The sequence below is a fragment of the Sciurus vulgaris genome (genome assembly GCF_902686455.1).
Source record: "Sciurus vulgaris genome assembly, chromosome: 13".
Taxonomy (NCBI): Eukaryota; Metazoa; Chordata; class Mammalia; order Rodentia; family Sciuridae; genus Sciurus; species Sciurus vulgaris.
Window position 1 is genome coordinate 33,123,911 of NC_136474.1, and position 26,595 is coordinate 33,150,505.

Here is a 26,595-nt window from a genome sequence, read left to right on the forward strand (position 1 = left end):
TTCCGATGTCTCAGCTCCTGGTACTTGGAGTTGGTGAGGTCTCCAGCATAGTCCAGTCAGCCTAGGAGAAGGTGGTGGCCTGTCACATGGTGGGCAAGACAATTCAGTTTGTGGTCAGTGCAATGTCCTCAAGCTGTGGGCTCTGGACACAATCTGTATGATGTACAGCTCTCATTGGTTCATCTATAGCTGGATTTTCACATGAAAGCAAAAAGAGAAGACATCCAGATTAAGTGGTCCTAAATCCACAGGCCAAAAAATACCATCAATATCTGAGCACCTAGCCCATGGATATAAAGGAAGCCGAGTCTACAAAGCACTTCATCTACTGCTCAGGAATCTGATTCTCCTAACACTCCAAGGGCTCATGAACTAAAATAACTGGTGAAGAACATCCCTGCCTGATTGATATATGATCCTGGTGCTTTAGGCAGTATTAACCCCATGTGCGTTGCCCAGCTGAATGATCCTGCCCTGAGGTTCACTAGCACCCTAACCAAAAGCACTACTCAACTCACTTGGGAGGAAGAGTTCACCTTCGAGCTGAACACCAAGGACTAGCAGTTCTCAGAAAATCTGCTGGCATGACCACTATCTCTCTGGACTTGTTCAAGAAGCAGCCTTCTGGGCTACAGAGCTTCTCACTGTTCAGTGGGCTCACCATCATGAGTGTGAAGTTCAGCTGAGTCATAGCAGAGTTTCTTACATAGAACCCAGTGAATTGAAATTCAGGGAAACCCCTCCCCCTGTTGCTGCTCTCAAGATAGAAAAGGACTGCATAGTCATGCCATGTGGTACTGTGGCCAACACTGTCACTGCTGTGAAGACCAAGACTCTCTATGAAATGGGGAGGTGCCCCAGCTAAGCTCTGAGGCTCCCTTAAAGATGCCCATCTAGGTGAAAGTCATTGAGAAGGACATCTCTATCCAGGCCATCTCATGCCACGGTACACCTGTCAGCAAGACGTTCTCTTCTTCAGGTACGGAATTTCTCATGCTGAATGCCTTTGATCAGGTCACTGAAATTGCCATCTGGTAACTCACTGAATCTTCAAAGCTGAAACTCAAGTCACCATGGAATAAGAGCACTATCATCACTTCAGGGATCTCCAAGACCTCATGCTCTGGACCATAATGCTGCCCTCATGCAGAAGTATGCACCCTCCACGGACAATGCCTCCCAGGATGCTCTGTCTGGCCTGTGTTCCAGAGAGGCAACTGTGCTCTCGGTCCCACCAGTGGGAGATGAGCCAGCCTGCGTCCCATCTGCCCTGGAAACCCAGGAGAATAAACTGGACCCCAAGGAATTGGAGAAGCATCCCCTGGCCACAGCATGTGGTGGGCCAACCCTGCTTGAGATCAATGGGGATGAGCTGTCTGAGAGCTCCCTGAGCATCTCACAGCATGGGTTTTCCGAAAAGCTGCAGGAGTAATTTTAAAGAGGGTTGCCATGATACTTTTCTGCTGTTGACATCCTCATGAAACCCAGGTGTGAGTCAGTCACCCATTGACCTTGTGTTCCTGCAGCAACACCAGCGCACCTGGAAGAATGGGGCCACCCTCACTGCTGCTGAACAAGAAAATGCTGTCCAGGCATTGGGGCAAAGAGTGTCATGAGTGCCAAGAACGGGGCCCCTCTGGACTCCTGCACATAGGCCACCTCCTTCCTGTGGAAGAGGGGAACACAGGAATGCACCTCACCAGGATTGGAGCAGGAGTGCAGCTGCTCCCATATGCCCAATCTTCCAGTTTGGTTTTCCCTCAAAAGTGTTTTGATGGGAAAGAACGATGTGAGTCTCCACCAGGAAGCATTCACCAAAGAGAACTGACAAAGCCCAGTTTGCCACCAGAATCCCAGCGGGACCTTTATCCCCTCACTAAACATTGAGGCAATGGTTAGGAGAAGAGTTCCTTGAAAGAGAACTACCCTAATCAATGGGCCTAGGAAAGAGAGTTGGAGATTCTATTTTACCCATGCATCCTCTAGCATAGTTGTTTGGGGCCCAGCCCTGCACCATGTCCATAGGAGGCATGCCCCTCTGAACTGTCACTGTTGAAAAGAATGGAGGGGGACACCTCCTAATTTGTGACTTAGAATTAAAAAGTACACCTGGCCTTGAGGACAGGGAGGTGGAACACAGCTTGATTTTTGGTAAAGAATTATGATAGAAGTGATGAAAGCTTTGAGAAATGCTGATGTGGACCTTTCATCTCCTCTGCACACATCAGAAGCTCAGAACAACAGGGAACTGTTGATGTGCATTTCCTCTCCATGTGGTGCACTTACTAGTCTACACTGGGAACCAGTCCCAGGAAATTGGGTGCAATTAGTGACAGTGGTAAACACACACACACACACACACACACAAACGCATAAGTTTTTTGCCAAATATTGTCTACAGCCAAAAGAAAGTGCTTGTAGGGGTGCTGGAAGAAATTATTTTGCATCTCAGGTACCTGTTTTTGGAATAGGCATTTATTAACAAATTGTTCAAACATGGGAAATTCTATTAATTCGCTCTTTAGATTTCCGCTGTGACTGGTGCTCCTGGGCACATTTTGGGGCATCCTGGTTTTGGTTTCTAGTGGGAAAAATAATAAACTTGGCACACATTTTTAAACCCCTGATTACCTAGAAAACTGCTTCCTTCATCAGTATGCCTATACCTGGGTCATTCAGTTTCCTTGTTCTTTCACTCCTCTTGAATGTGTAATGCCAGCAGACATGCTTGTTAAACAGTGACTGTCACTGTAATGACATGTTTTTACCCTTTAATGAGATTGGTATTCTTCCAGTATGATTGGAAAGGCAGTTGTGACCCTGATCTCTGGCAGATGGGTGAGTGGGTTCATGTCTTCCAGAGGCTTCATTAACCCTTCAATGTTTATTTCAGGGTAAAAGAGTCATCAAGGGGCAAGACCCCTTGGGAAAGCCAAAACTGAAGAACATTTTTTCATTCCTATATTTGAGGAAGAGATTCAAAAACTAAAGAGGGAATTTCACTTTCAAATGCACATTACAAAATTCCTAGGTCTTCCAGGGAATTATCAAGTGATTTTAAAATGAATTTTAGCCACACAATTTTTGGGGCCTGGTATCAAAGTTTGAACTCAGGGGCACTCAACCACTGAACCACATCACCAGCCCTATTTTTTATTTTATGTAGAGACAGGATCTCACTGAGTTGCTTAGGGACCTCACTCACCCTGAGGCTGATATTGAATTCTCAATCCTCCTGCCTCAGACTCCTGATTAACTGGGATTACAGGCCTACACCACCAGTGCCTAGATTGCAGTTTGAATGGGAACCATTGTAATGTTCTGTGATATATTAATATCAAGTTAGTCCTCCCTTTAAAAACTAAGAAAGAATGAGGGACATGTGGCAAAAATACTGTACTGAAGCAGAATTCCTTATAGTGACTTGAGTTTTAGGGAAAGGTATCACAACATCTCTGAATTTAATTATCATTAATAGGAATAGTAACATAGTCTATGACCTAAATGGAATGGAAATTTACAAAGATATCATTGACTTTAACTCAATCACTCAAGTGGTGTTTAACTATGTTAGAAATGTTTCCAGTCACTGTTAAATAAGAGGTTATTGTCAAAATTTTCCAGCATGTCCTTGAGTCTTACTATAACTCATTTCTAAGTATATAATAAGTCAAAACTAAGACTTAAGAGATGAATTTAAGAAGCACAAAGGGCATGTGTAGTACTACTACCTCCACTGGGAGACCCTGAAGATAACATTATAACCTATTACTGTGTATATTTAGCTAATTAAAATCCAATCTCTGCTTAGTCTCCTGTATTGTGAAACAGGCAGAAAAGCTGCCCTTGATTCATGGCTTCTTTTTTTTCTGAGTGTATATACATAGAATAGCAACTGACACATGATAATTGCTCAATAAAAATGAGCTCTGATTGTTATTGTCATTTGCTATTATAATAACTACTTATTATTTTGGTATACTCTGTATAAATGCCCACGATTTTGTGCTCAAAGAAGTCATAAGCAATATCAAACATTTGTTAATCAAAATACAGCCAATGTCTGGCAAATTATATACATAACTTTAACTCCAAACTATTTAAAAAATTCTTTATCTGCACATTAAATGATTTGTTTTTGAAATCAGAGATGTATCTTATATACTCTAACATCTTTGTGTGTTTTAAGTTCTAATATTTGTATATTGAATTCCAACTTTTTTATTTGAAAGGGAACCAATGATGTCATGGTAAAGACCTTCATCTTAAATGTGAACCTGGAAGTGGACTGATTTTAAAAATACATTTGAGTAGTTGAGTGAATCTCAATACTATTCCTAGAAAGTGTTATGGAGTTCCCTCAGGCATAGAGCACACAGACAGAGATGTATGTCTCATCTGTTAAACCTTTATGCCATTGCCACAAATAAAAGTAAGTAGTGGATTGGTGCTCAACAGTGGTTCATGGCAAAGATAAAATCAAACCATCTGCTTAGGAGAGTGATTTTCCATGAATGGAGAAACGTCTAACGGGCTACCTTTGGAGAATGAGCTTGCTCATTAGCTTTCTGTCCTGGCCCCCAAGTATAGAATTACTAGTTTGCAGGAAGGAAAACGCAATTCAGTATGAAGGCACCACTGAGTACAGATCTCATAAAGTTTGGAAACACCTTGAGGGTAAATTTTTAACACTTTCTTCTTTGTTTATATCTTCAACTCATTCCTAATTAAAATAATAACCTGAGAGGAAGTAAAGAATTATAAATATTTGTTTATAACACAGATATGTACTTGCGACCCTCAGTACCCCCCCACAACTTGTGTAACTGGGAAAAAGAATAGAGATGACAACAACCAGGATTGACACATCTGATTAAGATTTTTTACAGGAACTTAATGAAGCTCAAAAACATAAAAGAAAATACATATGGACTCACTCTTTTTGAATGAGGCAATATTCTGTATTCATTCACTCCCCTACAATACTCATGGCATGCTTCAGGGTTCAGTCTAAAAACCCTGACTGAGAAAATATGTTGAGAAAAAAAGAAAAGATTGATAGGGAGAGATAGAAGTTGTTCTCTACCTTAGTCTCGTGTTAGTCAGCTTTCCATTTCTAATTCCAATATCAAGATAGAACTTATGAAGAGCACAAATTTTTTAGCTCTCAGTTTTAGAGATTCCATTGCTTTGGGACTTTTGAAGAGGTAGGAGCAAGCAGTAGAACAAAATTATTTACCTCCTGGCTGAAAATAAAAGAGATAGGACAGACCAGAATCTCACAGTGTCTTTGAGCACACCCCAATGAGAAGAAGAGTCCAGTATGCCACCCACCCTGTCTTTCAGGGCACATTCAATGCCCAAAACTTCATGCTAGGCTCCAGCTTTTCAGAATGTACCACCTGGGGGACCAGATTTTAACACCTGGACCTTTGGATGACTTTTAAGATCCAAACTGTAGCAGTCACCAAGTCATCTTTATCTCTATATAGATTGTGTCACACCTTACACAGTGCCCTACACACTTCCTTGTGTCTCCCTGTGCTTTTTTTTCATACCTCTATCCTGGTACCTATCTTGTAACACTACTTGCTTAACATTTCTGCAGACATTGTGGTAGTAATCTGTGAATTTCTTGTTATAGGAAAGCCTTGTATGGGTCAGTCATTTTCTCACTGCATGAACTTTCTCTAAACCTGATGTTCTGTTCCCCAGATATACACCCATGTACTTCCAACCCATTGTCCACCATGCTTCAGGTCATTGTTGCTCCCCTGGTTGCCTTAATGCAAGAAGTTGAGTTGTTTGAGTATGTAGTGAACAGACAAACTTACGTGGGAGTATTATTTGATATCAGGCAATGCACAAGGCATTAGAGAACCATTTGAAAACTTCTCCCAGGAGTGAAAACAAAGAAAAATGAAACAAACTAAAACAGAAACTGAGAAAGAGTTTTAAAAAAAATGTATATATTTTTGAGGTAGCTATGGCCTCCTACTCTTCATTGTGACACTCTTAAATGACCATGAACCAAGGTGAGAAGAGCATTAGAGGCCATGGACAGGAAGTAAAGGACACATGCACAGAGGCATTTAGAAGGGCTCTGTAGATGGGTTGGGCATTTCAGTGTGTGAACCAGGGGAATAAGTCAATCAAACCATACGTTAGACAGAAGTTAGTCTGCTTTAGCAATGCTTAGGATGTACTGAGGAGCCTGGAAGTGCTGGGATGAATTGACAGATTACTGCAGGAGTCTGGTTGAATGACTGAAGTGGGACACACAGTAGGAATGCCAAGGAAGAGATGCATTTCACCATGAAGAATTACAAATAATGAATGAGGAAGGAAGAAGTAATGGATACAATGACTGAAAATCATCTGAGGAAGTTCCCAAAATTTGGATGATGAAAAAATAGCAGAAAGAAGCCTGCAGCAGCAACTGATTACAGAGAAAGGTGACTACAGAGCTCCAGGGTAAAACTATCTGCATTGGTCTGTGGTTTTTGACCCTACCAAAAGAGAAACTCCAGTAGGACCGAGATCAAAGAGCTCTGGCACTCCAAATCTTTGATATGATGGAGGTGACCCACATTTGGGTTTCCCTTCCCCTCTTTGGAGGACTAAGTCTTGCCCAATCATTACATTTGAAGAGTCCTGAGTGCCTTGTTACCAAAGGCTTCTTGAAGGGAGAGGTTGGGTAAGGCCTGAATTAGGGGGTCACTGCAGATCATATTTCTGCCCCTTGCATTGATAACACAGGAAATCAGCACCTTGCTAACATCCTCTTCTCCCTCTCTGAGTATGTCGATACTTTAGAACCAGGTGGGCTCAAGCTGAGGCTTTTTGATGTTATCTTCTAGCAGTTAGTCTTTGATTTGGTGTGCTTACCTTATGACTTATTCAGCTCAGGATGCTATGTCATGAGTGACTTAAGCAACAGACAGTTCTTTCTCACCTTCTAGAGGCTGTATGTGGAAGATGAGGGCTAGCCTGACTACATTCTTGTGAGGGACTCTCATCCTAAATTTTAAGATGGGCAGCTTTTTCCTCATATGTCACAGAGTAAAGTGAGAGGGGAAGAAATTTTCCTTGCTCATAAGGGTTCAGTACATTGAATCCATACCACCCCAAGATATTTAATCCATAGCACCCAAGTTAATAGGAATGGAAGTAGACAATCCCACAAAGGGATGAGGAATGGATAATACTGAAAATTCTGAAGATTCATGTTTCAATTTGTACTTGGTTCAGGTTTTTCCTGACTGATATCTTGGAAAAAAGGACTCAAGGAAACATTTGGATGATGATTTGTGTGACTGACATGTCCTGAACACATCTTTCACCAAGGGTCAGCACACAGGCAGATGTATGCTAGCAATAGTCTTTAAAGTGAAATTGTTTCAAGATAACAGAAAGCATCTTTGTAGGTATGTTCAGGATCCTGTGTGCTCAGGAGTTTTCCTGTGTTTTGTATTAGATGACACCAATTTGGTTAAGTGTTGACTTTTTTTATTGGTACATGAAAATTACACAGAATAATTGGCTTCATTGTGGGATATTTGTATGTGTACATTGCATAATTTGACAAGTTTAAATTCTCAGTAACTTCATTTCCTACCTTCCACCCATTCCCTTCCTCTACTTTATTGCTCTACATTCTATTTTCATAAGATCTCTTTTTTTCTTGCTATGTTCCTCATTTGAGACAAAACATGGTTCTGGACTTTCTGAGTCTACCTTATTTTCTCTAACACAATGTTCTCTGGTTCCATACATTTTCCTGCACATTACATAATTGTGTGATTCTTTATGGCTGAATAATTATCCATCGTATCTGTTAGTCACATTTTCTTTATCCGTTCATCTATTGAATGACACCTATACTGGTTCCATGACTTGGTAATTCATACAATAATTCAAAATTCACAATAGTGAATTGTGCTACTAATCGTGGACAGGCATGTGTCACTCTTATATGCTGAACTTAGTTCTTTGGATAAATACTGAGGAGTCAGTGGTATAACTGAATCATATTGTGGTCTTGTGAGGAATCTCCATAATGATTTTCCTAGTGACTATACTAATTTCCTTTTCTACCAACAGTGTCTGAGTATTCTTTTGTCTCCCGTTATTTCAGCATTTATTGTTACTTGTATTTTTGATGACTGTCTATGTGTAGTGAAATGAAATCTCAGTGTAGGTTTGATTTACATTTCCCTGAGGACTATAGTTGTCAAACCTTTCTTAAATAGAATTTTTGACCATTTGTACATCTTATTTTCAGAAATTTGTGTTTAATATTTTTCGCCCATTCATTGAATGGGTTTTTTGATATGGAGGTTTTGAGTTCATTATATATTCTAGACATAAATCCTCTGCCAGAAGAATAGCTGGCACAGATCTAATCCATTGTGTAGATTTGTCCTCATGCTATGAATAGTTTCCTTGAAGAAGCTTTTTAGTTTGATGCCATCTAACTTATTGCTATTGTTTACTGAATTGTAGAAGTTCTATTAAGGAAGTCATTGCCTACACTGTATATTGGAGCTTTTCCTTTTTTTCTCTTCTACCAGTTGAAGAGTCTGATCTTATTCCTAGGTTTTTGGTTCAATTGAATTGACTTTTGTGCATAGTGAGAGATAGGTATCTATTTTCAATCTTTTATATATGTCCAATTTTCCCAGCATTCCTTATTAAGGAGGTTGTCCAATATAACTTTTTGGCACCTATGTCAACAACATAACTGTACCTGTGGATTTGTTTCTGTGTCTTTTATTCTGTTTCATTTGTCTACATGTCTATATTTATGCCAGTATATCAGCTCTATTCATTAATTTTTTTTTCTGTTATCACCTTCTTTTTTAAATTTTTTTTATTGTAAACAAATGGGATACATGTTGTTTCTCTGTTTGTACATGGCGTAAAGGCATACCATTTGTGTAATCATAAATTTACATAGAGTAATGTTGTTTGATTCATTCTGTTATTTTTTCCCTTCCCCCCACCCCTCCCACCCCTCTTTACCCTCTATACAGTCCTTCCTTCCTCCATACTTGCCCCCCTCCCTAACCCTAACTCTAACCCTAACACTAACCCTTCCCTCCCCCCCATTATGTGTCATCCTCCACTATTAGCGATATCATTTGTCCTTTGGCTTTTTGAGATTGGCTTATCTCACTTAGCATGATATTCTCCAATTTCATCCATTTGCCTGCAAATGCCATAATTTTATCATTCTTTATGGCTGAGTAATATTCCATTGTATATATATACCACAGTTTCTTTATCCACTCATCAATTGAAGGGCATCTAGATTGGTTCCACAGTCTGGCTATTGTGAATTGAGCAGCTATGAACATTGATGTGGCTGTATTTCTGTAGTATGCAGATTTTAAGTCCTTTGGGTATAGGCCAAGGAGTGGGATAGCTGGGTCAAATGGAGGGTCCATTCGGAGTTTTCTAAGGAATCTCCACACTGCTTTCCAGAGTGGCTGCACTAATTTGCAGCCCCACCAGCAATGTATGAGTGTACCTTTCTCCCCACATCCTCGCCAACACCTGTTGTTGCTCGTATTCTTGATAATCGCCATTCTAATTGGGGTGAGATGGAATCTTAGGGTGGTTTTGATTTGCATTTCTCTTATTACTAGAGATGTTGAACATTTTTCCATATGTTTGTTGATTGCTTGTAGATCTTCTTCTGTGAAGTGTCTATTCATTTCCTTAGCCCATTTGTCGACTGGATTATTTGAATTCTTGGAGTAGAGTTTTTTGAGTTCTTTATAGATTCTGAAGATTAGTGCTCTATCTGAAGTATGATTGGCAAAGATATTCTCCCACTCTGTAGGCTCTTTCTTCGCATTGCTGATAGTTTCCTTTGCTGAGAGAAAGCTTTTTAGTTTGAATCTATCCCAGTGGTTGATTCTAGCTTTTATTTCTTGTGCTATGGGAGTCCTGTTAAGGAAGTCTGATCCTAGACCAACAAGGTGAAGATTTGGACCTACTTTTTCTTCTATAATCTGCAGGGTCTCTGGTCTGATTCCGAGGTCCTTAATCCATTTTGAGTTTAGTTTCGTGCATGGTGAGAGATATGGGTTTAGTTTCATTCTGTTGCATATGGATTTCCAATTCTCCCAGCACCATTTGTTGAAGAGGCTATCTTTTCTCCATTGCATATTTTTGGCACCTTTGTCTAGTATGAGAAAATTGTATTTATTTGGGTTTGTGTCCATGTCCTCTATTCTGTACCATTAATCTACCTTTCTATTTTGGTACCAATACCATGCCGTTTTTGTTACTATTGCTTTGTAGTAGAGTTGAAGATCTGGTATTGCAATACCCCCTGTTTCACTCTTCCTGCTAAGGATTGCTTTAGCTATTCTGGGTTTCTTATTCTTCCAGATGAATTTCATAATTGCTTGCTCTATTTCTGTAAGGTACGTCATTGGGATTTTAATTGGAATTGCATTGAATTTGTATAGCACTTTAGGTAGTATGGCCATTTTGACAATATTAATTCTTCCTATCCAAGAACATGGAAGATCTTTCCATCTTCTAAGGTGTTCTTTAATTTCTTTCTTTAGTGTTGTAAGTTCTCATTGTAGAGGTCTTTCACCTCTTTTGTGAGATTGATTCCCAAGTATTTTATTTTTTTCGAGGCTATAGTGAATGGGGTAGTTTTCCTAATTTCTCTTTCTGAAGATTCATCACTTATGTATAAAAATGTGTTGGATTTATGGGCATTGATCTTGTAACCTGCTACTTTACTGAATTCACTTATGAGTTCTAAGAGTTTTCTGGTGGAATTTCCAGGTTCCTCTAAATATATAATCATGTCATCAGGGAACAGGGATAGTTTGAGTTCTTCTTTTCCAATTCGTATCCCTTTAATTTCTTTGGTTTGTCTAATTGCTCTGGCCAGAGTCTCAAGAACGATGTTGAATAGAAGTGGTGAAAGAGGGCATCCCTGCCTTGTTCCAGTTTTTAGGGGGAATGCTTTCAGTTTTTCACCATTTAGAATGATATACCCCTTCATGCTCAAAACACTAGAAAATAGGGATAGTGGGAACATTCCTTAACATTGTAAAGGCCATTTATGCTAAGCCCATGGCTAATATTCATTTCATTAATTTGACTGTAGTATAATTGACAGTCAGGCATTGTGGATACCTCTAGCTATCATCTTTTTACTCAGATTTGCTTTGACCATCCAGGGCCTTTTTTCCTTCTGTATAAATGTTAGTATTTTTTTTCTGTTTTTGAAAAGAATATCATTGGTATTTTGATGGCAATTGCATTGGATCCTCAGACTTATTTTTATAATATGACCATTATATAATATTAAATCTCCCTAACCATGGACATGGGAGATCTCTCCATCTGTTACTGTCTTCTTCAATTTGATTTATTTTTTGTGTTTTGTAAATTTTCCTGATGATCATCTTTCATCTTTTTGGTTAAATTTGTTGCTAGATATTTTTGTTCTAGGAAGCTATTGTTATTACAAATTTTTTTCCTAATTTCTTTCTGAGCAAAACCACTCTAGTTATAGGAAAGTGATTGATGTCTATAAGTGGATTTTGCATCCTGATACTGTGCTGAAATTTTTAATTGTCTTTAGAAGTTTACTGGTGGAACTGTTTGGATCTTCTAAGTTCAGAATAATATCATCTGCAGATAGAGGCAATTCAACTTTTTTTTCATTTCTATTTGATTCCTTTTGTTTCTTTTTCTTGGCTAATTGCTGTGGCTAATGTTTGAGGAAAAATATTGAATAGGAGTGATGAGAGTAGACAGACTTGCCTAGCTCCTGATTTTAGAGAAAATCTCTTTAGGTATTCGCTGTTCCTTTCAATGTTGGCATTGGGTTTCTCATACTTGACCTTTATTATGTTTAGGCAAGTTTCTTCTACGCCTGGTACCTTCAGTAATTTTATCAAGAATGCATATTAAATGTTGTCAAAGGATTTTTTTTGCATGTGTTGAGATTTATCCTTGAGTCTTTTTAAGTGGTGGATTATGTTTCTTGATTTCCATAAGTTGAAACATCCTTGGACCCTTGAATTGAAACCATCTTGATCACAATGTACAATGTTCTTAGTGTGTTGATGAATTTGATTTGACTTGCTGATATTTTAAGGATTTTTGAATCCATATTCATCGAGGTTTGTAGTTTATTTGCCTTGAAGTGTTCTTATTTGGGTTTCACATCAGGTTTATTATAGTGGCTTCATAAAATGAGTTTGGAAGTGTTTTCTCTCTTTCTGTTTAATGTAATAATTTTAGGAATGTTGGCATTTGTTCCTTTAAGCACAGGTGGGATTCAACTGAGAATCTATCTGGTCCCAGGCTTTTCACTGTTGGAAGTCTTTTTATTACTCTGCCAAACTCATTGCTTGCCATTTTTCTGCTTAGGTTTTCCTGTATCCTCTTGGTTCAATTGTGGTAGGCTGTAGGTGATGAAAATGTCTACTTTTCCTGGATTTTTTCAATTTATTTCGATTTATTGGAATATATGCTTTCAAATTAATCTCCAATGATACTCTGAATGTCTTGAGTGTCTTCCTTAATAACTCCATTTCTATGTCCCATTTTATTGATTTGAGACTTCCTTTTCTTTTAATATATTAGCTAAGAAATCACAATCTTACATATTAGTTTGAGAGAATCAATTCTGCATTCTAAAATATCTATTTTGGAGAAAGCTGAAAAATGTGTATTCAACTATTGTTGGATGAAAGATTCTGTAATATCTGTTAAATCCATTTGAGTTAGTTTGATTTAGCTCTGTAGTACCTTTGTTGATTTTGTGTGTGGATGACCTATGTATTGCTGAGAGACTTATATTGAAATCACCTGACCAAATTGTATTGTGGACTATGAACCTTTATGTTGCATAGTGTTTTATGAGATTAGGTGCACCAGAGTTTGGGGCATACATATTAATCATCCTTTTGTTTCTTGTTGGATTTCTCCCTTCATCAGGATGTGGTGACCTTTTCGTCCTCTAACTAATTTTGCTTGAAATTGGTTTGTTAGGTATAAATAAGCATTCATCTGGCTTTCAGGTTTAATTTACATGAAATGTCAGTTTTCATTCTTTTACTTGTGAATACCTTTGACCATGTGTGGATTTCTTGCAGGTAACAATAATTGGGTCTTGTTTTTTAGTCCAGTCTTCTGATCTATGTCTATTATTTGGAGAAATGAGACATTTTATATTCAATGTTATTATAGAGAGAAATGTGTTCCTTCTTGTCATATTGATCTATATTTAATGATTGCTTCTATACTAATTGTCACGTGTTCATCCACACTTCTAATGTAATTTCTTCTCATCCAATATCTCTTGGTGTTTTTTAATGTTCTTCTATGAGTAGAATTCTTCTAAGTGTCTTTTGCAATGCTGGCATAGTAATAATGAATTCATTTCATTTATGCTCAAATTGAAAGGTTTTTTATTTCTTCTTCAAATCTGGTAGTACAATTCTGATGGTTCATTGAGTACAATGGTCTTGGTTGGCTGTTATTGTTTTGCAAGACTTGGAATACATTGTTGCAAGCCCTCCTGGACATTAGGGTTTCTGTTGAGAAATGGGATGTTAATCTGATTGTGTTTTCTGTAAACGTGAACTGGCTTTTAAAATTCTAGAAGCTTTTCAAATCCCTTCTTTGAACTGAATTTTTTTCATTGTAATTATAGTAGAATTTGAAGAAGTTGTTTTCTAGTCAGGTCTATTTGATGTTCTGAATGTTTGCAGTGTCAGGAAGTTCATCTCATTCCAAAGATTTCAGGCATTTTTGTGCTCTTATATCACTGTCATAATCCTGTATCTCTGATCCTACATTAATGTCTGTGAGCATTAATTTTGTCTCAGAGTTCTTGTAAATTATTATTATAGTTTCCCATGTTTCTCTTTAATGCACTCTGAGTGTTCAAGGATGTCCAACTGATGTTGAAGCTCAGAAATTCTGCCTTCTACTTAATCGAATGTATTGGAAACACTTTCAACTTAATTTTTTTTTATTGTACACAAATGGGATACATGTTTCTCTGTTTGTACATGGAGTCAAGACATACCGTTTGTGTAAACATAAATTTACATAGGGTAATGTTGTTTGATTCATTCTTTTAATTTTTTCCTTCCTCCCACCCCTCTTCTCCCTCTATACAGTCCTTCCTTCCTCCATTCTTCCACCGACCTTAACCCTAACGCTAAACCTAACCCTAACCCTAACACTAACCCCTCCCACCCCTCATTATATGTCCTTATCTGCTTATCAGTGAGATAATTCATCCTTTAGTTTTTTGAGATTGGCTTATCTCACTTAGCATGATATTCTCCAATTTCATCCATTTGCATGCAAATGCCATAATTTTATTATTCTTTATGGTGGAGTGATATTCCATTGTATATATATGCCACAGTTTCTTTATCCATTCATCAATTGAAGGACATCTAGGTTGGTTCCACAATCTGGCTATGGTGAATTGAGCAGCAATGAACACTGATGTGGCTGTATCTCTGTAGTATGCTGATTTTAAGTCCTTTGGTCAAATGGTGTTTCCATTCCAAGCTTTCTGAGGAATCTCCATACTGCTTTCCAGAGTGACTGCACTAATTTGCAACCCAACCAGTAATGTATGAGTGTACCTTTTTTCTCACATCCTCGCCAACACCTATTGTTGCTTGTGTTCTTCATGATCGCCATTCTAATCGGGGTGAGATGGAATCTTAGGGTAGTTTTGATCTGCATTTCTCTTATTACAAGAGATGTTGAACATTTTTTCATATATCTGTTGATTGCTTGTACATCTTCTACTGTGAAGTGTCTGCTCATTTCCTTAGCCCATTTCTTGATTGGATTATTTGTATTCTTGATGTAGAGTTTTTTGAGTTTTTTATACATTCTGGAAATTAGTGCTCTATCTGAAGTATGAGCGGCAAATATTTTCTCCCACTCTGTATGCTCTCTCTTCACATTACTGATAGTTTCCTTTGCTGCGAGAAAGCTTTTTAGTTTGAATCTATCAGAGTCACTGATTTTGCTTTTATTTCTCGTGCTTTGGGAGTCCTCTTAAGGAAGTCTGATCCTAAGCCAACAAGTTGAAGATTTGGATGTATCCATCTTATGGATTTTTCTTCCATAAGTTGCAGGGTCTCCGGTCTGATTCCGAGATCTCTAATCCATTTTGAGTTTCATTTTGTGCAGGGTGAGAGATAGGAGTTTAATTTCATTCTGTTGCATATGGATTTCCAGTTTTCCCAGCACCATTTGTTGAAGAGGCTATCTTTTCTCCATTGCATGTTTTTGGCACCTTTGTCTAGTATGAGAAAATTTTATTTATTTGGGTTTGTGTCCATGTCCTCTATTCTGTATCATTGATCTACCTGTCTATTTTGGTACCAATACCATGCCATTTTTGTTACTATTGCTTTGTAGTAGAGTTGAAGATCTGGTATTGCAATACCCCCTGCTTCGCTCTTTCTACTGAGAAAGAGCTATTCTGGGTTTTTTATTCTTCCAGATGAATTTCATGATTGCTTGCTCTATTTCTGTGAGGTACATCATTGGGATTTTAATTGGGATTGCATTGAATCTGTATAGAACTTTAGGTAGTATGGCCATTTTGACAATATTAATTCTGTCTATCCAAGAACATGGGAGATCTTTCCATCTTCTAATGTTTTCTTTAATTTCTTTCTTTAGTGTTCTGTAGTTCTCATTGTAAAGGTCTTTCACCTCTTTTGTGAGATTGATTCCCAAGTATTTTATTTTTTTCAATGCTATTGTGAATGGGGTAGTTTTCCTAATTTCTCTTTCTGAAGATTCATCGCTTATGTATAAAAATGCATTGGACTGAATTCACTTATGAGTTCTAAAAGTTTTCTGGTGGAATTTCCAGGTTCCTCTAAATATATAATCATGTCATCAGCAAACAGGGATAGTTTGTCAACTCAATTTTTGATTTGATTGATTTTTGTCTGTCATTTCCCAGATTTCTGTTTTGTTCTTTTACAATTTGTCTATATGTTCATTGAATTTGTCATTTATATCCTGTACTGACTTCCTTAATTCATAGCTATTTTATTGACACATCTTAGAATCCATTAATTTTCAAAAAATTTTGTTTTCAATATTTTTACCCAGTATTTCATCCTCTGATATCTTTGCGATCTTCTGTTGGTGAATTGCAGACTTTAAGAGTTTTCTGATTACACTTTGTTTTTATATCTCTTATATTCTTATATTGAGATTGGCATATCCATTGTGATGGGTTTCTATTCCACATTTATATGAGTGAATTCTTAGGGCACAGTCTTCTTTTGGCCAAGCATTCTGGGATATTGGTTTGTTGTGAAATATTGAATACATTTCCAAGTGGATTTTGTAGTATATTTGCTCTGCTAACTTCCTAGTGCTGATTAGTAACCAAAGCAAACATTCAAAGTGGTGTTGTATGTCACAGCTTAAGGATTCCACTTTCTCTGTAGATTTCATTGGATCTTTATAATAGATCAGACAATTTTGTTCCTTGTAACTGTCCATGATTGCTCTTCTAGATTTTGTCACTCTGTATATTCCAAGAGTTTATGGGAGTAACCTATGTTGAGCTCTTTGTGTTATTTCTCTTTGCTGTTGCTGTAGTAGCAGAGGTCCAGGGTTGAGTTGAGCCTTCTTCCCATGGGCCATGGTTGTCAGTTTGGGGTTCCCTTCCCATTTCTTTGTGTTAAACTAGTTTGAGCATAATTATGTGTGGAACAAGGTTCAAAACCTCTTAGGTGGTTTGGTGTGTAACTCAGCCACAGAGCCTAGTTCCACCAATTTGGACTGTCACATTTGATACCCAGGAACTACAGAAAATGGGGAATAAATAACAGCAACAATAAGAGTGAACATTCTGCAACATTCAAGTAAATGCCAAGTGTCAATTATGATATGTACAATATTAATAATCAGAAAATGAGAAATGATGGTGTCTGAAATTGAAACAGCAACAAAAAACAACAGTGACCTATATTTAGCATTAAAGTAATCACTAAGTGTCAGCTGCAAAATCCACAGTACTAATAACTGCAAAATCATGAATGGTGGGAGCGAGATTATATAAACTAAATATTTTTAAGAGATGGTAAAATATGACTCATTAAAAAGGAATAAAATGAGAAAGGAAGGCAAAAGAAATGTTAGAATATTCCAAAGATGAAACAGATAAAGAGGGTTAGAAAGTGAAGGTCACAATAAAGGGGGGCTTTAAAAAAATTTGAAGTGAAACAAAATACATTGGCAGAGAACCAGAATACTTAACTGTTGGAGAAGCTGTGAAAATTATGTAGAGAGTAAAAAGAAATAAAACACTAACCCTCAAAAAAATTAGTAAATGGATAATAAAATGAGAGAAATGACAGAAAAGACAAAAATCTCTTTAAACATGCATAACATGAACCAATCAGCATATACAAGCAAAACAAAAACTAAAAATTCATAATGCAAAATGAAACATTTTAAATGTCTCTCACATTCTCTATGCCCCTGCATAAGATACTATGGAATGGTAAGTACTGTTGTCTGCTACAGTGTGGTTGGAACAGACTAAAATGATGCATCCTCATGTTGGGGATGACATGGAATTCTAATGGAAAGCTTTGGTGGCTTATATCTAACTCTGTGTGTAAGTTTTGGGTGGAGTGTACTACATAGATATGAGCTCAACACACCCCTAGGGGCCTGGCCGATTGTCATCTCTGGTGCCCATCTGAATCTCATGTGACTCCTGAGAATTCTACTTGGCAGGCAGGGTAACAAACTGTCCTGTGTGGAGGAAACACAGCAGTTCTCATGCACTCCACAATGAGCTATGACCTTCCAAGTTTCAGTCCTTGAACGCAATCATTTTCCCCTTGTTTGGCTTCCAAACCCACCCTCAGCTGATTGTGCAAGTCAACAGACTTAAAGCAAAGCTAGTTGCATTCCACTACATATCTCAATCCCCTCAGATGCAGTCTTCCTTGTGCATGTTTCAATGACTTTCTGCCAGGTGCACCTTCCATTACTGCTACAAGTGGAATTTTTAATTTAATGCCTAGAATGTATTATAAGAAATATCCTCTTAAAGAATCATGCTACCTTGTTATATTAATGCTTCTACCACCACATCCACCCACAGGGCAAACACAGAAAACATGAAAAGGTTGCATTAAAATACAGAAAACTAAATAGTGACACAAATACACCCAAACACATTTGACTTTTGACATTTTGGGACAAACATCTCTAATAAAACATAAGAATATAACGTTGATCCCTCAATGTGCTACAGCCATAACATGCTTTATCTCTTAGATAGAGGAGCTTTAGGAGGTGTGTGGTGTGCAGAAAAGTGGAAAACCAGGCTTCTTATATAGCCTTACTTAATACTTTCTGTTTGCTTCTTAAATGAGCTTTGTCTGTTTCTTTCATATACCTGTGTTTTCATTTTAAAATGGACACGAGCAAAATTGGTCAAATTCTCAAGTTGATACACATGAATAGGATTAAGACAGAAATATCAATAAAGCTATGGAGCAAACTCCCTAATTTGGTCTTACTCTAATCAACTGAGGAGATGTCTTTAGCTCAGAGTTGCCTAGGTTATTACAGTTTTTATTCTCCATGAAACGAATAATCTAAATGAGATTTGTGGATGAGTTGAAATTTTATTTCAGTCTCTGATGTCCTGTTCAACTACCACTAACAACACAGCACTCAGCTTAGTTGTGGCATATAGTAGCTGATCTATACATATCTGTATTAAATTACTTAAAAAACTTTTAGATGTGTAGAGAAGTACATATTTGCTCATATTAATAATTTTTCTATAAATTAAAAAATATTAGGGGATTAGGTCCCTTTATAGGTCAATTGATCTCTTCAAAAAATGATAGAATTCCACAGTACCATAGATTTATTACTTTATGCATCAGACCAGTGAAAACACAATCTATATTCTACACTCTCCAAAACAGAACAAATATCATTATGAACAAATGGAATGTAACTAAAAAGGCACACCATCTCATAATGGACCATGTGTTCAGAAACACTAGTGACAATTTAGTGGAGATATAACTGAGGTCAGTATAGCCATGTGAAATACTCTGGTTCAAGTTTGTCCATAGATCTGTGCTTTTAAGGAGGGTTTCTTGGACTGAACATAAGCATCAACTAAGGAAAAGATTGGGCAGTTTCCTGCTCCAGCCCCAAACAAATCCAAACAAATGTCTATAAGGAAACCTCGGGTACAAGTTTGTCTGTCTCAGATATCAAAAGCAGAATCTCCAAATGTGTTGATATAGTGAAAGAGATTTTACCACTCAGTTTCTCATGTCCTACAGAAATGTCTAAATCATTTTCAATTTGCTTATTCCTTTGAAGGTGCTGGGGGCTGATTAGTTTCTGATTATCATTCTCTTAAATAGCTTCCAGTGTTCATTATTTCTTTATTGCTATTTGTTTTTCTGCCCCCATGATGACTTTTCTATTGTTCATATTCTGAATACTGTGTGCAGTCTAACAGGTGAAGAGAATTAAAGTGAGTGTAGTTTTAATCCTCATGACCAAAGTTATATTGCTAATGATCTCTAAGGCATTGTTTACCATGAAACATTCCCTCATATAAGGGCTTTCAAATAAAAACAATGTCACTGCATGGCTCTTTCAGAACACTCAGCTTTATTCATTCTGTGCAATATCAACACGGTAGCATTATAGTGTGTTGACCTTATATTAACATTCTACTCTCTCCTTTGCCATGGTTTTAAATGACACACTTGCATTTTTATGTTAAGTCAGCACACCGCATGGTATCAGATTACATGTTTTCGTACCACTTTATATGAAGCCTTCCAGAATTTGAATATAAAATCTTGTTTTGTTCCATTTTGTTTTTGCAGTGCTGGGGATTGAACCTAGGGCCTTGTGCTTGACATGCAAGCACTCCATGAACTGTGCTATATTGCCAGCCCCTGAATATAAAATCTTAATTAACAAGTATTTTACCAGCACTAGAATATTTTATGCTTGTAAATGAAAAAATACTTATAATAATAAAGAGAACACAAATATAGTAATCCAGATATCCCATGGCATGTTCTTGAAGGGAATCTTTTAAAACTATCAAGTTATACTTTATACAAGTTTGTAATTCACAGTTTCTGCCACCAGATCATGTGTACTAATGAGTCTGTAAGGATGTCCTAAGCCCCAGTGTAACACTTCTTTGTGATGGCTGACTCTTAAACAGCAATTAAATTATTTTCCAACTTCCTTGAGTCTTTCCCTGGCATCCAGCTTCACCTGGACAGCCTTCTCTGGCCACTCAACTGTGCCAGAGGCCACACAGTATAAAATCACACCTGCTGAAGGTGTCTGGTGATGCAGACAATATGCAGTGGATCAAAGAGCGCACAGTCTTCCTTCCAGATAGATTAATCATAGTGCAAATGATTAATTTTGGCATCAAAATCTAGTCCTCTGTCTGGGTTTGTTCTTAACACATGGACCCTCATTGTGCAAGTGACAGCTGAAGACAGAGCTTTTATCAATAACTTGAGTATGGATTAAACAGTTCTATCCTGGAGAGAATCCTTACTCCCTCCATCAGGATATAATGGCAGAAAATTTGATTCAGATCTAACAAGCTTAAGTGGAAAATGAGAATTACTTTACGTATTAGTTATGGCTCTTTTTCAATAAGAGCAGTGTACTAGTTTCCTTGGGTGGTCATAGCAAAGTACCACAGACTGAGGGCTTATGCCACAGAAGTTTTTGTCTCAAATTTCCCCTTATTGTAAGGAACACAATCACGTTGGATTAAGGCCTATTCAATGTCCTTATATTAACTTGAATGTCTTCAAGATCTGTTTCTTTATGGCATCATATATGTTGGTTCTGGGATAAGATATCACAATATTTTGGGGAACACATTTCAACCCAAAACAAATCACAAATTTCTCTAATCTTTAAATGTTGTCAAATATTACAAAGTTCCTTCTTGACAGTTGCTCTAATGACTAATTAACTATTTGTTCTAGTTGATCTTGCTGACAACATAAGTAAGAATCTTTTTCTTTCCTGTATTTCTTCTTTCTTTTCTTTTTCATTTTCCATCAATGAGTTTGCTAAGAAATAATTGACCATTTCTGTTCTTAATCTTCTTGGTATCTGTAATGTGTACTTTCCTTCTTTTTTTCCTGTTGCATTTCCATAAACTGTCAATGTTTCCACACTAGATACTACTTCTCAGTCCTGAGAGTTCATGTTGTTGATTTTTATCTTTTCCATCTCACAAATCCTCTTAACAATTATCTGACTGTGGCAACACTCTAAACACATAAATAGTGAAATGGAAGTAAAATTTCACAGTAAAAAGATAGACAAATCAGCACTGAATGTCATGCAGAATGTTCTTTACTAACATCTCCTGTTGTGATGTTGGTTAAATGAGAAGCATTTTAAAACTCTCAGATCATTAATGCAGATACATATACATATATGTATAAGATACATATACATATATGACATTCACAACATTTTGCAATATTTTGTCTTTTTTTGCATGTCACCTCTCAGCAGCATCTTGTGTGCATGCCATCCTGCATCATCCTGTCTTCTTGGATCTCTGACAATGATTCACCTTCACCTAATGAGAGACACTTCTGAGGGGAAGAAAGCTAGAGGGGGAAGAGGCCACAGTGCTCATTCCCTCAGTTCTGTGGTATTACTTGGAGACAGCCCTGGCAGGGACTGAGTCTGAGCCCACTGCTGTGGTGGCAGCAGTTCTTCCATCATGGCCTCACGCCAAGGTCCAGGAGCATGTCTGTCCCTGTCACACTTGGATGTGCAGCCTCCTTTTAGGTGGTCCATCAGTGGACTCCTCATCTTTACCTTCAACTCATTGTGAGGTCCCTGCCTCAAAAGCCCTTCATCAACCCTCTGTGTGTGCCATGTCTTCCAATGTTGGGGACTTCTGACTTAAAATTTGAATATAGTCCTCCTTTTTTTTCCCTACGAACCTTGGAAGAAAAATAGTCTGTGAGAAAGCACTCACCTATTAGCCAAATCTGAAAATGGCTCATCAAAAATGATTTCATTCAGAAAATAGTTCTTCATGGGTCATTCTACACTTTTCTAGGATGTTCAAGTTACATGGAGATAAAGATGTTTTATTTGTTCAGTTAGAGCACCAACATTTATTGAGCAACCCGGAAGGTGAGGCTTTGAGACCTATGGTAAGAATGCAGAATGACTTCTGTAGCAAGGTGACTTCACAAACCTAGCAAACACACAGCCTGGGTGTGGCCTCAAGGGTGAGGAAAGGCAACCATTGTCAGGCAGAGACAGGTCCTCAAAGAAAAACCTGGGAAAGACTCTGGACTGGCGGGCCTTTGCCCTCTTTGTCAAAACCAAACAAGTTCCTGCATCTCCTTATGAATGTAAAAAACATGGTGGAAATGCTGTCAGCAGCTATTCATGAACCAGACCAGCATCCATAGAAATGTGGCAACACAACATGCTGATGAAATTTATCACCAGACTGCTTTTATTTTAAAGCAAATGGCTGCAACATTGAGTACCTCAAAGAGTATCACATCTGTGGACAAAAAGAACCCTCTAAAAAAGTACATTATTCATAGCCACAAGGTGTCTGCTTGGCTCCCTGATACAAGCTGTTTTAGCCCTGATGAGTTGAAAAGTGATCTGGGCAGTGATGAAGGGGAGGTGCTACTTTATTACTGCTACTGTGACCTGGAGAATCCTCAGTGGATCTGTGCCTGGCAGACAACTGTGTGTTAGCACTTGCACCTCACAGGCAACATTGGAATTGCTACTGAAGGAATCAATGAGACAGTTGGTGGAAACAAATCGATCACCAGTCTCTATGTAGAAATCATACTTCCTTGTCCATTATATAAGGATTATCTTTGTAAGGAAGATTTTAAGACCAGCAGAGGAGGAGCTCACTGTTTTCCAGAATTGTGTATTAGTGTATTTGAAGAAATCATGCCCATGGAGATCAGCCCCAATAAGATCTCCTACAAGAAGCCTGTAAACCATTTATCCCCAGGTGAATTTCATAAAGAAGTAGAAAAGTTTTTATCTCAGCAAGATCAAAAACAAAGTGATACTATTCTACTGGACTGCAGAAACTCCTATGAAAGCAAAATAAGTCTATTGCAGGGCTGCTTAGCCCAAGATATCAGGAAATTCAGTTACTTTTCTAGCTATGTTGATGAAAATCTAGAAATTTTCAGAGAGAAGAGGATGCTGATATACTGCACTGGTGACATTCATTGTGAGCGTGACTCAGCCTACCTGAAGGCCAAGGGAGTGTGTAAGAAAGTGTTCCAGCTCAAGGGTAGTATCCACAAGTACCTGGAAGAGTTTTCCAATGGTTTTTTATAAGGGGAAGTTGTTTGGTTTTGACAAGGATTATGCCCTGTGCTACAACAGCGACATGTTATCAGAATGTTCATACTGTGGAGCACAGTGGGACCAGTATAAACTCTGCTCCTCTCCCAAGTGCCACCATTTTGTTTTGACCTGTCCTGCATGTCAAGGACAAGGATTCACAACCTTCTGTGTCACATGTCAAGACAAAGGGGGCAGACAGGCTTTAGGACCTGCACAGGAGAGTTTTAAAGAGGAACATGAGTGCATAGCTCAATGGCAATGCATCCCAAGGGAAATTTCACAGCACGCACAGCTCTCTGTGAACCCTGCACCAAAGCCCAGTGTTGGAGAGGATGGGCCTTTGCTTGTGTAAGTGGTGACTTTAGCATTCCCAAGCCTTCTCAGTGTCAGTGGGCACCATGTATAAGAGAAGGTCAAGGCTGCAGAAAAGGAAATCAGAAATGTCATTGTCAGTCATAACGATCATGGCAAACTTGTCACCATGTTGACTGCCTATACTTCACAGGGGGAGGAGAGAGAGAGTCAAATTTTGATCAATTACTGAAGTATTCTAATTTAGAAAATGATAGAGCATGGTAAACTGTATGGAATCCCAAAGCTTTTGAGGGACAGAGTCTTGAGCCTGGTGATTGTGTCACTCATGCCTTCTCTTTGCTGGACCACAGGCTATTAGTAGTCATTGCCCTTGTCAGCAAACCTGTCCATCCTGGTGCAAATCTGTGAATTGTGGCCCTCAATATGGATTCCTAAACCAGGCCACTTAGGTTATCCACCACTTTTCACTTCCCCTTCCCCTTCCCCTTCCCCTGCCTCTGTCTCTTCTCTGACTGCCTGAGAAGCTCTGTATACTGGGATTTGGCCCACCTCCTGCTTGTGTAAAATTTGGTGGAAAAGACTTACCCATTTCTTCCCACACAATCTGTGGCACAATTAAGTAGTTTCAGCAGAGTCCATGTGGCCCACACAGTCTAAAATACTTATTGCCTGGCCCTTTACAGGAAAGTTTACCATCCCCTGGTCTAGAGCAGCAGCTTATCTGATAGAGAATGCCCTTAAAGTCATGGCCCTCCTTCATATTTTACTGATTTGGTTTCTGTAAGAGATTTCCACCTCATAGGCTTGTTCCCTCCAACACTTACTCTTCTAGCTTTTAAGTGTTTTCTCTGGGAGATCCAAATAAGCTCAATGGCCCTGTACAACTTGCTTTCTTAAGAAGATCATTTGGCAGTACCACTGTGCCTGCCCAGTCTTCAGGTCAGCATGCCAGGCATTTGTCCCTGTCACATGGGACAGAGCCACATATTGACCAACAGATTTAATATTATGTTGCAGTTTCCAGTGATGCAGAATGCAGCTGCAATTGTGTTTCAAGGAGAAGCCGAGTGGGGTGGCCATCCCTGCAGCATGGTGCCACTCCTGGGTCCATTTACAGCCCCAGTAGATGCTCTTCATAGTGGTGAGGCCCTGGATCCACCTCTAGTTACACTGTATTGTCCAGATCATTACAGTTTAATGCACAGATTTTTCCTTCTTCATCAGAAGCCTCCTAGTCTGTGTTCATTAGCTCTTTGGTCTTGTCCTTCATCACAAGATTTGCTGAATCCCTAATGAAAATAACTCCCCAAAGCAACAAACAAAAATACAAGTTTAAATGGCACTGTGGTATGTTAAAAGGCACAAGGGCACTGTGGCTTTGCATTTTTATCAACTCCCAAAGATGCCATGTTGTTAAAAAGGAGGGGTGGGGTCCAGTAGAAATACCAAAATTATGTTTTAAGAATAATCATCTTTGCATAGCTTGGCCAGGATTTCCCAGTTCTTTCATATCTAGGTTTTCTGCACTGTTGTCCTTCAGAGGCTTCATTTCCATGCATGAGAGCAGCAGTGATTTGCCTAATAAGTGATGAGACAGGTAGTTTATGTCTGTAAGCTTGGCCATGATAAGCATCATATCCACAGTGGACTGGAAAGTCACCTCTCCAGGGTTAGGCCTCACATGAGCCATTTACCCACTATACAGTATATGAAGGTGTTTTCAAATATTTAGCCATAAGTTTTCACATCTGTCATAAGATTGGCCTTCAAAGAGGAAAAACTTATTTCTGGTCCAGTATTCAATTGTATATACAACTCAAATGTTCATAAGTAATTCAGGAATATGTTTGTTGCCCAGGAGGTTTTCTGAAGCTTGAAATTTCACCATTACCCTTCACCCCAATACCCAGCAAAAGGAATTTAGTTTTTTTTTTTTTTTTTTTGTTTCCTGGCAGAGCTCTGTAGCTTCAGTCTATATTTCTTAAGGGGAATATTGTGGCTCTGATCCAGTAATCAAATTGGCAACTTTATTCTTGAAGTTTTTAAAATTTAAAGGAGGCTAATAGTTTTTTCCTGTTCTTTTGCTAAATAGCTAAGATGAAATTTGTAATAAAGGATTTTATAATACTTGCAAAAAAAAAGAATGGAAAGGCAAATGTTATGTGGACTTATCCTCCAGGATGTCTTATCTATACAGAGCCCATACCTTTATTCAAACCTAAGCATCACCTCTGTCAGAGTGCTCTGGAATGACTTATTCCACCTGTAGTCATGGGCTGGATTCCATGGCTCCAGCCAGTGTGGCTTTGTGGATTATTACAGTATTGAATTGTTGGGGGCTGTGCCATGTTGACAGCACCAGAATGGCACCTGATCACATTGGCAGCGAGGAGGTTAATTGACATAAGCACACTCAGGTGATTTATCATTCATGCACACAATGTATGTGCATGTGTTCTCAAGCACTCCTAATTGTGCCTGCTCGGACATCTAGCATCTTGCTTAATCTTTGCATAAGAGGCATGGCCCTGCTCTCCACCTCCTGGAGGTGATATAAGCATAGGCAGAGTGAGACAGCACAACACAGCAGCTAGCAGTAATAGGGCAAGAAGAAAGAAAAGACAACACGCAGCAGCAACTAGCAGAAAGAAGCAGTGCAGCAGCTAGTAGGGAAAAGCAGCAGCTAGTAGAAAGAAGCACAGCAGCAGCTAGCAGAAGACACAGCAGCTAGTAGAAAGAAGCGGCACAGCAGCTAGCAATACAGCAGCTAGCAGATAGAAGAAGCACAGCAGCTAGCAGATAGAAACAGCAGCTAGCAGAAAGCGA

At 38.5% G+C, this 26,595-nt stretch overlaps 1 long non-coding RNA gene and 1 pseudogene across 2 annotated transcripts in view; one reads left to right on the plus strand and one right to left on the minus strand.

Moving 5' to 3' along the window:
* Positions 1-26,595, minus strand: part of LOC306642732 — a 563,182-nt gene that overhangs the window by 122,489 nt on the left and 414,098 nt on the right. The window lies entirely within an intron of this gene.
* Positions 1,145-25,383, plus strand: LOC306642609 (thiosulfate sulfurtransferase/rhodanese-like domain-containing protein 2; annotated as a pseudogene). The gene is made up of 4 exons: positions 1,145-1,428; positions 1,527-1,789; positions 22,320-23,774; positions 24,787-25,383. The product of its transcript is annotated as a thiosulfate sulfurtransferase/rhodanese-like domain-containing protein 2 (transcript).